A 12,756-nucleotide genomic window follows, 5' to 3' on the forward strand; every position below is an offset into this window, starting at 1 on the left:
CCACAGAAATAAGGCTAGCAAAGAGATCCACGAAATACAGATGTAACTCTGTGAGATGAATTAACAGAACACTAAGCAGTTTCTCAGAAAGCTTCTTTCCAGATTTCATCTGAGGATATTTCCTTTTTCACCATAGCCCTCTATGGGCTTCCAAATATCACTTTGCCAATTCCACAAGAACTGTCTTAGCGAAAGGCTTCTTGAGGGGAAAGCTGTAACTCTGTGAGATGATTTCACAGAACACAAAGAAGTTTCTCAGAAAGCTTCTTTCTCTTTGTTATCGGAGGATATTTCCTTTGGCCCTATATTCTTCCAAGGGATCCGAAATATCTGTTCTCAGATTCCACAGAAATAAGGCTAGCAAAGAGATCGACGAAATACAGATGTAACTCTGAGAGATGAATTAACAGAACCCTAAGCAGTTTCTCAGAAAACTTCTTTCAAGATTCATCTGAGGATATTTCCTTTTTCACCATAGCCCTCTATGGGCTTCCAAATATCACTTTGACAATTCCACAAGAACTGTTTTAGGGAAAGGCTTCTTGAGGGGAAAGCTGTAACTCTGTGAGATGATTTCAAAGAACACAAAGAAGTTTCTCAGAAAGCTTCTTTCTCTTTGTTATCGGAGGGTATTTCCTTTGGCCCTATAGTCTTCCAAAGGATCCGAAATATCTGTTCTCAGATTCCACAGAAATAAGGCTAGCAAAGAGATCCACGAAATACAGATGTAACTCTGTGAGATGAATTAACAGAACACTAAGCAGTTTCTCAGAAAGCTTCTTTCAAGATTTCATCTGAGGATATTTCCTTTTTCACCATAGCCCTCCATGGGCTTCCAAATGTCACTTTGCCAATTCCACAAGAACTGTTTTAGGGAAAGGCTTCTTGAGGGGAAAGCTGTAACTCTGTGAGATGATTTCAAAGAACACAAAGAAGTTTCTCAGAAAGCTTCTTTCTCTTTGTTATCGGAGGATATTTCCTTTGGCCCTATAGTCTTCCAAGGGATCCGAAATATCTGTTCTCAGATTCCACAGTAATGAGGCTAGCAAAGAGATCCACGAAATACAGATGTAACTCTGTGAGATAAATTAACAGAACACTAAGCACTTTCTCAGAAAGCTTCTTTCCAGATTTCATCTGAGGATATTTCGTTTTTCACAATAGCCCTCTATGGGCTTCCAAATATCACTTTGCCAATTCCACAAGAACTGTCTTACCGAAAGGCTTCTTGAGGGGAAAGCTGTAACTCTGTGAGATGATTTCACAGAACACAAAGAAGTTTCTCAGAAAGCTTCTTTCTCTTTGTTATCGGAGGATATTTCCTTTGGCCCTATAGTCTTCCAGGGGATCCGAAATATCTGTTCTCAGATTCCACAGAAATAAGGCTAGCAAAGAGATCCACGAAATACAGATGTAACTCTGTGAGATGAATTAACAGAACACTAAGCAGTTTCTCAGAAAGCTTTTTCCAGATTTCATCTGAGGATATTTCCTTTTTCACCATAGCCCTCTATGGGCTTCCAAATATCACTTTGCCAATTCCACAAGAACTGTTTTAGCGAAAGGCTTCTTGAGGGGAAAGCTGTAACTCTGTGAGATGATTTCACAGAACACAAAGAAGTTTCTCAGAAAGCTTCTTTCTCTTTGTTATCGGAGGATATTTCCTTTGGCCCTATAGTCTTCCAAAGGATCCGAAATATCTGTTCTCAGATTCCACAGAAATGAGGCTAGCAAAGAGATCCACGAAATACACATGTAACTCTGTGAGATGAATTAACAGAACACTAAGCAGTTTCTCAGAAAGCTTCTTTCCAGATTTCATCTGAGGATATTTCCTTTTTCACCATAGCCCTCTATGGGCTTACAAATATCACTTTGCCAATTCCACAAGAACTGTCTTAGCGAAAGGCTTCTTGAGGGGAAAGCTGTAACTCTGTGAGATGATTTCACAGAACACAAAGAAGTTTCTCAGAAAGCTTCTTTCTCTTTGTTATCGGAGGATATTTCCTTTGGCCCTATAGTCTTCCAAAATATCCGAAATATCTGTTCTCAGATTCCACAGAAATAAGGCTAGCAAAGAGATCGACGAAATACAGATGTAACTCTGTGAGATGAATTAACAGAACACTAAGCAGTTTCTCAGAAAGCTTCTTTCAAGATTTCATCTGAGGATATTTCGCTTTTCACCATAGCCCTCTATGGGCTTCCAAATATCACTTTGCCAATTCCACAAGAACTGTCTTAGCGAAAGGCTTCTTGAGGGGAAAGCTGTAACTCTGTGAGATGATTTCACAGAACACTAAGAAGTTTCTCAGAAAGCTTATTTATCTTTGTTATCGTGGGATATTTCCTTTGGCCCTATAGTCTTCCAAGGGATCCGAAATATCTGTTCTCAGATTCCACAGAAATAAGGCTAGCAAATGATCGACGAAATACAGATGTAACTCTGTGAGATGAATTAACAGAACACTAAGCAGTTTCTTAGAAAGCTTCTTTCCAGATTTCATCTGAGGATATTTCCTTTTTCACCATAGCCCTCTATGGGCTTCCAAATATCACTTTGACAATTCCACAAGAACTGTTTTAGCGAAAGGCTTCTTGAGGGGAAAGCTGTAACTCTGTGAGATGATTTCACAGAACACAAAGAAGTTTCTCAGAAAGCTTCTTTCTCTTTGTTATCGGAGGATATTTCCTTTGGCCCTATAGTCTTCCAAAGGATCCGAAATATCTGTTCTCAGATTCCACAGAAATGAGGCTAGCAAAGAGATCCACGAAATACAGATGTAACTCTGTGAGATGAATTAACAGAACACTAAGCAGTTTCTCAGAAAGCTTCTTTCCAGATTTCATCTGAGGATATTTCCTTTTTCACCATAGCCCTCTATGGGCTTACAAATATCACTTTGCCAATTCCACAAGAACTGTCATAGCGAAAGGCTTCTTGAGGGGAAAGCTGTAACTCTGTGAGATGATTTCACAGAACACAAAGAAGTTTCTCAGAAAGCTTCTTTCTCTTTGTTATCGGAGGATATTTCCTTTGGCCCTATAGTCTTCCAAGGGATCCGAAATATCTGTTCTCAGATTCCACAGAAATAAGGCTAGCAAAGAGATCCACGAAATACAGATGTAACTCTGTGAGATGAATTAACAGAACCCTAAGCAGTTTCTCAGAAAGCTTCTTTCAAGATTTCATCTGAGGATATTTCCTTTTTCACCATAGCCCTCTATGGGCTTCCAAATATCACTTTGACAATTCCACAAGAACTGTTTAGCGAAAGACTTCTTGAGGGGAAAGCTGTAACTCTGTGAGATGATTTGAAAGAACACAAAGAAGTTTCTCAGAAAGCTTATTTATCTTTGTTATCGTGGGATATTTTCTTTGGCCCTATAGTCTTCCAAGGGATCCGGAATATCTGTTATCAGATTCCACAGAAATAAGACTAGCAAATGATCGACGAAATACAGATGTAACTCTGTGAGATGAATTAACAGAACACTAAGCAGTTTCTCAGAAAGCTTCTTTCAAGATTTCATCTGAGGATATTTCCTTTTTCACCATAGCCCTCCATGGGCTTCCAAATGTCACTTTGCCAATTCCACAAGAACTGTTTTAGGGAAAGGCTTCTTGAGGGGAAAGCTGTAACTCTGTGAGATGATTTCAAAGAACACAAAGAAGTTTCTCAGAAAGCTTCTTTCTCTTTGTTATCGGAGGATATTTCCTTTGGCCCCATAGTCTTCCAAGGGATCCGAAATATCTGTTCTCAGATTCCACAGAAATGAGGCTAGCAAAGAGATCCACGAAATACAGATGTAACTCTGTGAGATGAATTAACAGAACACTAAGCAGTTTCTCAGAAAGCTTCTTTCCAGATTTCATCTGAGGATATTTCCTTTTTCACCATAGCCCTCTATGGGCTTCCAAATATCACTTTGCCAATTCCACAAGAACTGTCTTAGCGAAAGGCTTCTTGAGGGGAAAGCTGTAACTCTGTGAGATGATTTCAAAGAACACAAAGAAGTTTCTCAGAAAGCTTCTTTCTCTTTGTTATCGGAGGATATTTCCTTTGGCCCTATAGTCTTCCAAGGGATCCGAAATATCTGTTCTCAGATTCCACAGAAATGAGGCTAGCAAAGAGATCCACGAAATACAGATGTAACTCTGTGAGATAAATTAACAGAACACTAAGCACTTTCTCAGAAAGCTTCTTTCCAGATTTCATCTGAGGATATTTCCTTTTTCACCATAGCCCTCTATGGGCTTACAAATATCACTTTGCCAATTCCACAAGAACTGTCTTACCGAAAGGCTTCTTGAGGGGAAAGCTGTAACTCTGTGAGATGATTTCACAGAACACAAAGAAGTTTCTCAGAAAGCTTCTTTCTCTTTGTTATCGGAGGATATTTCCTTTGGCCCTATAGTCTTCCAGGGGATCCGAAATATCTGTTCTCAGATTCCACAGAAATAAGGCTAGCAAAGAGATCCACGAAATACAGATGTAATACTGTGAGATGAATTAACAGACACTAAGCAGTTTCTCAGAAAGCTTTTTCCAGATTTCATCTGAGGATATTTCCTTTTTCACCATAGCCCTCTATGGGCTTCCAAATATCACTTTGCCAATTCCACAAGAACTGTCTTAGCGAAAGGCTTCTTGAGGGGAAAGCTGTAACTCTGTGAGATGATTTCACAGAACACTAAGAAGTTTCTCAGAAAGCTTATTTATCTTTGTTATCGTGGGATATTTCCTTTGGCCCTATAGTCTTCCAAGGGATCCGAAATATCTGTTCTCAGATTCCACAGAAATAAGGCTAGCAAATGATCGACGAAATACAGATGTAACTCTGTGAGATGAATTAACAGAACACTAAGCAGTTTCTCAGAAAGCTTCTTTCAAGATTTCATCTGAGGATATTTCCTTTTTCACCATAGCCCTCCATGGGCTTCCAAATGTCACTTTGCCAATTCCACAAGAACTGTTTTAGGGAAAGGCTTCTTGAGGGGAAAGCTGTAACTCTGTGAGATGATTTCAAAGAACACAAAGAAGTTTCTCAGAAAGCTTCTTTCTCTTTGTTATCGGAGGATATTTCCTTTGGCCCTATAGTCTTCCAAGGGATCCGAAATATCTGTTCTCAGATTCCACAGAAATGAGGCTAGCAAAGAGATCCACGAAATACAGATGTAACTCTGTGAGATGAATTAACAGAACACTAAGCAGTTTCTCAGAAAGCTTCTTTCCAGATTTCATCTGAGGATATTTCCTTTTTCACCATAGCCCTCTATGGGCTTCCAAATATCACTTTGACAATTCCACAAGAACTGTTTTAGCGAAAGGCTTCTTGAGGGGAAAGCTGTAACTCTGAGAGATGATTTCACAGAACACAAAGAGGTTTCTCAGAAAGCTTCTTTCTCTTTGTTATCGGAGGATATTTCCTTTGGCCCTATAGTCTTCCAAGGGATCCGAAATATCTGTTCTCAGATTCCACAGAAATAAGGCTAGCAAAGAGATCGACGAAATACAGATGTAACTCTGTGAGATGAATTAACAGAACACTAAGCAGTTTCTCAGAAAGCTTCTTTCCAGATTTCATCTGAGGATATTTCGTTTTTCACAATAGCCCTCTATGGGCTTCCAAATATCACTTTGCCAATTCCACAAGAACTGTCTTACCGAAAGGCTTCTTGAGGGGAAAGCTGTAACTCTGTGAGATGATTTCACAGAACACAAAGAAGTTTCTCAGAAAGCTTCTTTCTCTTTGTTATCGGAGGATATTTCCTTTGGCCCTATAGTCTTCCAGGGGATCCGAAATATCTGTTCTCAGATTCCACAGAAATAAGGCTAGCAAAGAGATCCACGAAATACAGATGTAATACTGTGAGATGAATTAACAGAACACTAAGCAGTTTCTCAGAAAGCTTTTTCCAGATTTCATCTGAGGATATTTCCTTTTTCACCATAGCCCTCTATGGGCTTCCAAATATCACTTTGCCAATTCCACAAGAACTGTTTTAGCGAAAGGCTTCTTGAGGGGAAAGCTGTAACTCTGTGAGATGATTTCACAGAACACAAAGAAGTTTCTCAGAAAGCTTCTTTCTCTTTGTTATCGGAGGATATTTCCTTTGGCCCTATAGTCTTCCAAAGGATCCGAAATATCTGTTCTCAGATTCCACAGAAATGAGGCTAGCAAAGAGATCCACGAAATACACATGTAACTCTGTGAGATGAATTAACAGAACACTAAGCAGTTTCTCAGAAAGCTTCTTTCCAGATTTCATCTGAGGATATTTCCTTTTTCACCATAGCCCTCTATGGGCTTACAAATATCACTTTGCCAATTCCACAAGAACTGTCTTAGCGAAAGGCTTCTTGAGGGGAAAGCTGTAACTCTGTGAGATGATTTCACAGAACACAAAGAAGTTTCTCAGAAAGCTTCTTTCTCTTTTTTATCCGAGGATATTTCCTTTGGCCCTATAGTCTTCCAAAGGATCCGAAATATCGGTTCTCAGATTCCACAGAAATAAGGCTAGCAAAGAGAACGACGAAATACAGATGTAACTCTGTGAGATGAATTAACAGAACACTAAGCAGTTTCTCAGAAAGCTTCTTTAAAGATTTCATCTGAGGATATTTCGTTTTTCACCATAGCCCTCTATGGGCTTCCAAATATCACTTTGCCAATTCCACAAGAACTGTCTTAGCGAAAGGCTTCTTGAGGGGAAAGCTGTAACTCTGTGAGATGATTTCACAGAACACTAAGAAGTTTCTCAGAAAGCTTATTTATCTTTGTTATCGTGGGATATTTTCTTTGGCCCTATAGTCTTCCAAGGGATCCGGAATATCTGTTATCAGATTCCACAGAAATAAGGCTAGCAAATGATCGACGAAATACAGATATAACTCTGTGAGATGAATTAACAGAACACTAAGCAGTTTCTCAGAAAGCTTCTTTCAAGATTTCATCTGAGGATATTTCCTTTTTCACCATAGCCCTCCATGGGCTTCCAAATGTCACTTTGCCAATTCCACAAGAACTGTTTTAGGGAAAGGCTTCTTGAGGGGAAAGCTGTAACTCTGTGAGATGATTTCAAAGAACACAAAGAAGTTTCTCAGAAAGCTTCTTTCTCTTTGTTATCGGAGGATATTTCCTTTGGCCCCATAGTCTTCCAAGGGATCCGAAATATCTGTTCTCAGATTCCACAGAAATGAGGCTAGCAAAGAGATCCACGAAATACAGATGTAACTCTGTGAGATGAATTAACAGAACACTAAGCAGTTTCTCAGAAAGCTTCTTTCCAGATTTCATCTGAGGATATTTCCTTTTTCACCATAGCCCTCTATGGGCTTCCAAATATCACTTTGCCAATTCCACAAGAACTGTCTTAGCGAAAGGCTTCTTGAGGGGAAAGCTGTAACTCTGTGAGATGATTTCAAAGAACACAAAGAAGTTTCTCAGAAAGCTTCTTTCTCTTTGTTATCGGAGGATATTTCCTTTGGCCCTATAGTCTTCCAAGGGATCCGAAATATCTGTTCTCAGATTCCACAGAAATGAGGCTAGCAAAGAGATCCACGAAATACAGATGTAACTCTGTGAGATAAATTAACAGAACACTAAGCACTTTCTCAGAAAGCTTCTTTCCAGATTTCATCTGAGGATATTTCGTTTTTCACAATGGCCCTCTATGGGCTTCCAAATATCACTTTGCCAATTCCACAAGAACTGTCTTACCGAAAGGCTTCTTGAGGGGAAAGCTGTAACTCTGTGAGATGATTTCACAGAACACAAAGAAGTTTCTCAGAAAGCTTCTTTCTCTTTGTTATCGGAGGATATTTCCTTTGGCCCTATAGTCTTCCAGGGGATCCGAAATATCTGTTCTCAGATTCCACAGAAATAAGGCTAGCAAAGAGATCCACGAAATACAGATGTAATACTGTGAGATGAATTAACAGAACACTAAGCAGTTTCTCAGAAAGCTTTTTCCAGATTTCATCTGAGGATATTTCCTTTTTCACCATAGCCCTCTATGGGCTTCCAAATATCACTTTGCCAATTCCACAAGAACTGTTTTAGCGAAAGGCTTCTTGAGGGGAAAGCTGTAACTCTGTGAGATGATTTCACAGAACACTAAGAAGTTTCTCAGAAAGCTTCTTTCTCTTTGTTATCGTGGGATATTTCCTTTGGCCCTATAGTCTTCCAAGGGATCCGAAATATCTGTTCTCAGATTCCACAGAAATAAGGCTAGCAAATGATCGACGAAATACAGATGTAACTCTGTGAGATGAATTAACAGAACACTAAGCAGTTTCTCAGAAAGCTTCTTTCCAGATTTCATCTGAGGATATTTCCTTTTTCACCATAGCCCTCTATGGGCTTCCAAATATCACTTTGCCAATTCCACAAGAACTGTTTTAGCGAAAGGCTTCTTGAGGGGAAAGCTGTAACTCTGTGAGATGATTTCACAGAACACAAAGAAGTTTCTCAGAAAGCTTCTTTCTCTTTCTTATCGGAGGATATTTCCTTTGGCCCTATAGTCTTCCAAAGGATCTGAAATATCTGTTCTCAGATTCCACAGAAATGAGGCTAGCAAAGAGATTCACGAAATACACATGTAACTCTGTGAGATGAATTAACAGAACACTAAGCAGTTTCTCAGAAAGCTTCTTTCCAGATTTCATCTGAGGATATTTCCTTTTTCACCATAGCCCTCTATGGGCTTACAAATATCACTTTGCCAATTCCACAAGAACTGTCTTAGCGAAAGGCTTCTTGAGGGGAAAGCTGTAACTCTGTGAGATGATTTCACAGAACACAAAGAAGTTTCTCAGAAAGCTTCTTTCTCTTTGTTATCGGAGGATATTTCCTTTGGCCCTATAGTCTTCCAAAGGATCCGAAATATCGGTTCTCAGATTCCACAGAAATAAGGCTAGCAAAGAGATCGACGAAATACAGATGTAACTCTGTGAGATGAATTAACAGAACACTGAGCAGTTTCTCAGAAAGCTTCTTTCAAGATTTCATCTGAGGATATTTCGTTTTTCACCATAGCCCTCTATGGGCTTCCAAATATCACTTTGCCAATTCCACAAGAACTGTCTTAGCGAAAGGCTTCTTGAGGGGAAAGCTGTAACTCTGTGAGATGATTTCACAGAACACTAAGAAGTTTCTCAGAAAGCTTATTTATCTTTGTTATCGTGGGATATTTCCTTTGGCCCTATAGTCTTCCAAGGGATCCGAAATATCTGTTCTCAGATTCCACAGAAATAAGGCTAGCAAATGATCGACGAAATACAGATGTAACTCTGTGAGATGAATTAACAGAACACTAAGCAGTTTCTCAGAAAGCTTCTTTCAAGATTTCATCTGAGGATATTTCCTTTTTCACCATAGCCCTCCATGGGCTTCCAAATGTCACTTTGCCAATTCCACAAGAACTGTTTTAGGGAAAGGCTTCTTGAGGGGAAAGCTGTAACTCTGTGAGATGATTTCAAAGAACACAAAGAAGTTTCTCAGAAAGCTTCTTTCTCTTTGTTATCGGAGGATATTTCCTTTGGCCCTATAGTCTTCCAAGGGATCCGAAATATCTGTTCTCAGATTCCACAGAAATAAGGCTAGCAAAGAGATCCACGAAATACAGATGTAACTCTGTGAGATGAATTAACAGAACACTAAGCAGTTTCTCAGAAAGCTTCTTTCCAGATTTCATCTGAGGATATTTCCTTTTTCACCATAGCCCTCTATGGGCTTCCAAATATCACTTTGCCAATTCCACAAGAACTGTCTTAGCGAAAGGCTTCTTGAGGGGAAAGCTGTAATTCTGTGAGATGATTTCACAGAACACAAAGAAGTTTCTCAGAAAGCTTCTTTCTCTTTGTTATCGGAGGATATTTCCTTTGGCCCTATATTCTTCCAAGGGATCCGAAATATCTGTTCTCAGATTCCACAGAAATAAGGCTAGCAAAGAGATCGACGAAATACAGATTTAACTCTGAGAGATGAATTAACAGAACCCTAAGCAGTTTCTCAGAAAACTTCTTTCAAGATTCATCTGAGGATATTTCCTTTTTCACCATAGCCCTCTATGGGCTTCCAAATATCACTTTGACAATTCCACAAGAACTGTTTTAGGGAAAGGCTTCTTGAGGGGAAAGCTGTAACTCTGTGAGATGATTTCAAAGAACACAAAGAAGTTTCTCAGAAAGCTTCTTTCTCTTTGTTATCGGAGGGTATTTCCTTTGGCCCTATAGTCTTCCAAAGGATCCGAAATATCTGTTCTCAGATTCCACAGAAATAAGGCTAGCAAAGAGATCGACGAAATACAGATGAAACTCTGTGAGATGAATTAACAGAACACTAAGCAGTTTCTCAGAAAGCTTCTTTCAAGATTTCATCTGAGGATATTTCCTTTTTCACCATAGCCCTCCATGGGCTTCCAAATGTCACTTTGCCAATTCCACAAGAACTGTTTTAGGGAAAGGCTTCTTGAGGGGAAAGCTGTAACTCTGTGAGATGATTTCAAAGAACACAAAGAAGTTTCTCAGAAAGCTTCTTTCTCTTTGTTATCGGAGGATATTTCCTTTGGCCCTATAGTCTTCCAAGGGATCCGAAATATCTGTTCTCAGATTCCACAGTAATGAGGCTAGCAAAGAGATGCACGAAATACAGATGTAACTCTGTGAGATAAATTAACAGAACACTAAGCACTTTCTCAGAAAGCTTCTTTCCAGATTTCATCTGAGGATATTTCGTTTTTCACAATAGCCCTCTATGGGCTTCCAAATATCACTTTGCCAATTCCACAAGAACTGTCTTACCGAAAGGCTTCTTGAGGGGAAAGCTGTAACTCTGTGAGATGATTTCACAGAACACAAAGAAGTTTCTCAGAAAGCTTCTTTCTCTTTGTTATCGGAGGATATTTCCTTTGGCCCTATAGTCTTCCAGGGGATCCGAAATATCTGTTCTCAGATTCCACAGAAATAAGGCTAGCAAAGAGATCCACGAAATACAGATGTAATACTGTGAGATGAATTAACAGAACACTAAGCAGTTTCTCAGAAAGCTTTTTCCAGATTTCATCTGAGGATATTTCCTTTTTCACCATAGCCCTCTATGGGCTTCCAAATATCACTTTGCCAATTCCACAAGAACTGTTTTAGCGAAAGGCTTCTTGAGGGGAAAGCTGTAACTCTGTGAGATGATTTCACAGAACACAAAGAAGTTTCTCAGAAAGCTTCTTTCTCTTTGTTATCGGAGGATATTTCCTTTGGCCCTATAGTCTTCCAAAGGATCCGAAATATCTGTTCTCAGATTCCACAGAAATGAGGCTAGCAAAGAGATCCACGAAATACACATGTAACTCTGTGAGATGAATTAACAGAACACTAAGCAGTTTCTCAGAAAGCTTCTTTCCAGATTTCATCTGAGGATATTTCCTTTTTCACCATAGCCCTCTATGGGCTTACAAATATCACTTTGCCAATTCCACAAGAACTGTCTTAGCGAAAGGCTTCTTGAGGGGAAAGCTGTAACTCTGTGAGATGATTTCACAGAACACAAAGAAGTTTCTCAGAAAGCTTCTTTCTCTTTGTTATCGGAGGATATTTCCTTTGGCCCTATAGTCTTCCAAAATATCCGAAATATCTGTTCTCAGATTCCACAGAAATAAGGCTAGCAAAGAGATCGACGAAATACAGATGTAACTCTGTGAGATGAATTAACAGAACACTAAGCAGTTTCTCAGAAAGCTTCTTTCAAGATTTCATCTGAGGATATTTCGCTTTTCACCATAGCCCTCTATGGGCTTCCAAATATCACTTTGCCAATTCCACAAGAACTGTCTTAGCGAAAGGCTTCTTGAGGGGAAAGCTGTAACTCTGTGAGATGATTTCACAGAACACTAAGAAGTTTCTCAGAAAGCTTATTTATCTTTGTTATCGTGGGATATTTCCTTTGGCCCTATAGTCTTCCAAGGGATCCGAATTATCTGTTCTCAGATTCCACAGAAATAAGGCTAGCAAATGATCGACGAAATACAGATGTAACTCTGTGAGATGAATTAACAGAACACTAAGCAGTTTCTTAGAAAGCTTCTTTCCAGATTTCATCTGAGGATATTTCCTTTTTCACCATAGCCCTCTATGGGCTTCCAAATATCACTTTGCCAATTCCACAAGAACTGTTTTAGCGAAAGGCTTCTTGAGGGGAAAGCTGTAACTCTGTGAGATGATTTCACAGAACACAAAGAAGTTTCTCAGAAAGCTTCTTTCTCTTTGTTATCGGAGGATATTTCCTTTGGCCCTATAGTCTTCCAAAGGATCCGAAATATCTGTTCTCAGATTCCACAGAAATGAGGCTAGCAAAGAGATCCACGAAATACAGATGTAACTCTGTGAGATGAATTAACAGAACACTAAGCAGTTTCTCAGAAAGCTTCTTTCCAGATTTCATCTGAGGATATTTCCTTTTTCACCATAGCCCTCTATGGGCTTACAAATATCACTTTGCCAATTCCACAAGAACTGTCATAGCGAAAGGCTTCTTGAGGGGAAAGCTGTAACTCTGTGAGATGATTTCACAGAACACAAAGAAGTTTCTCAGAAAGCTTCTTTCTCTTTGTTATCGGAGGATATTTCCTTTGGCCCTATAGTCTTCCAAAGGATCCGAAATATCTGTTCTCTGATTCCACAGAAATAAGGCTAGCAAAGAAATCGACGAAATACAGATGTAACTCTGTGAGATGAATTAACAGAACACTAAGCAGTT

Source organism: Macaca nemestrina, chromosome 13 (genome assembly GCF_043159975.1).
Source record: "Macaca nemestrina isolate mMacNem1 chromosome 13, mMacNem.hap1, whole genome shotgun sequence".
NCBI classification, from domain to species: Eukaryota; Metazoa; Chordata; class Mammalia; order Primates; family Cercopithecidae; genus Macaca; species Macaca nemestrina.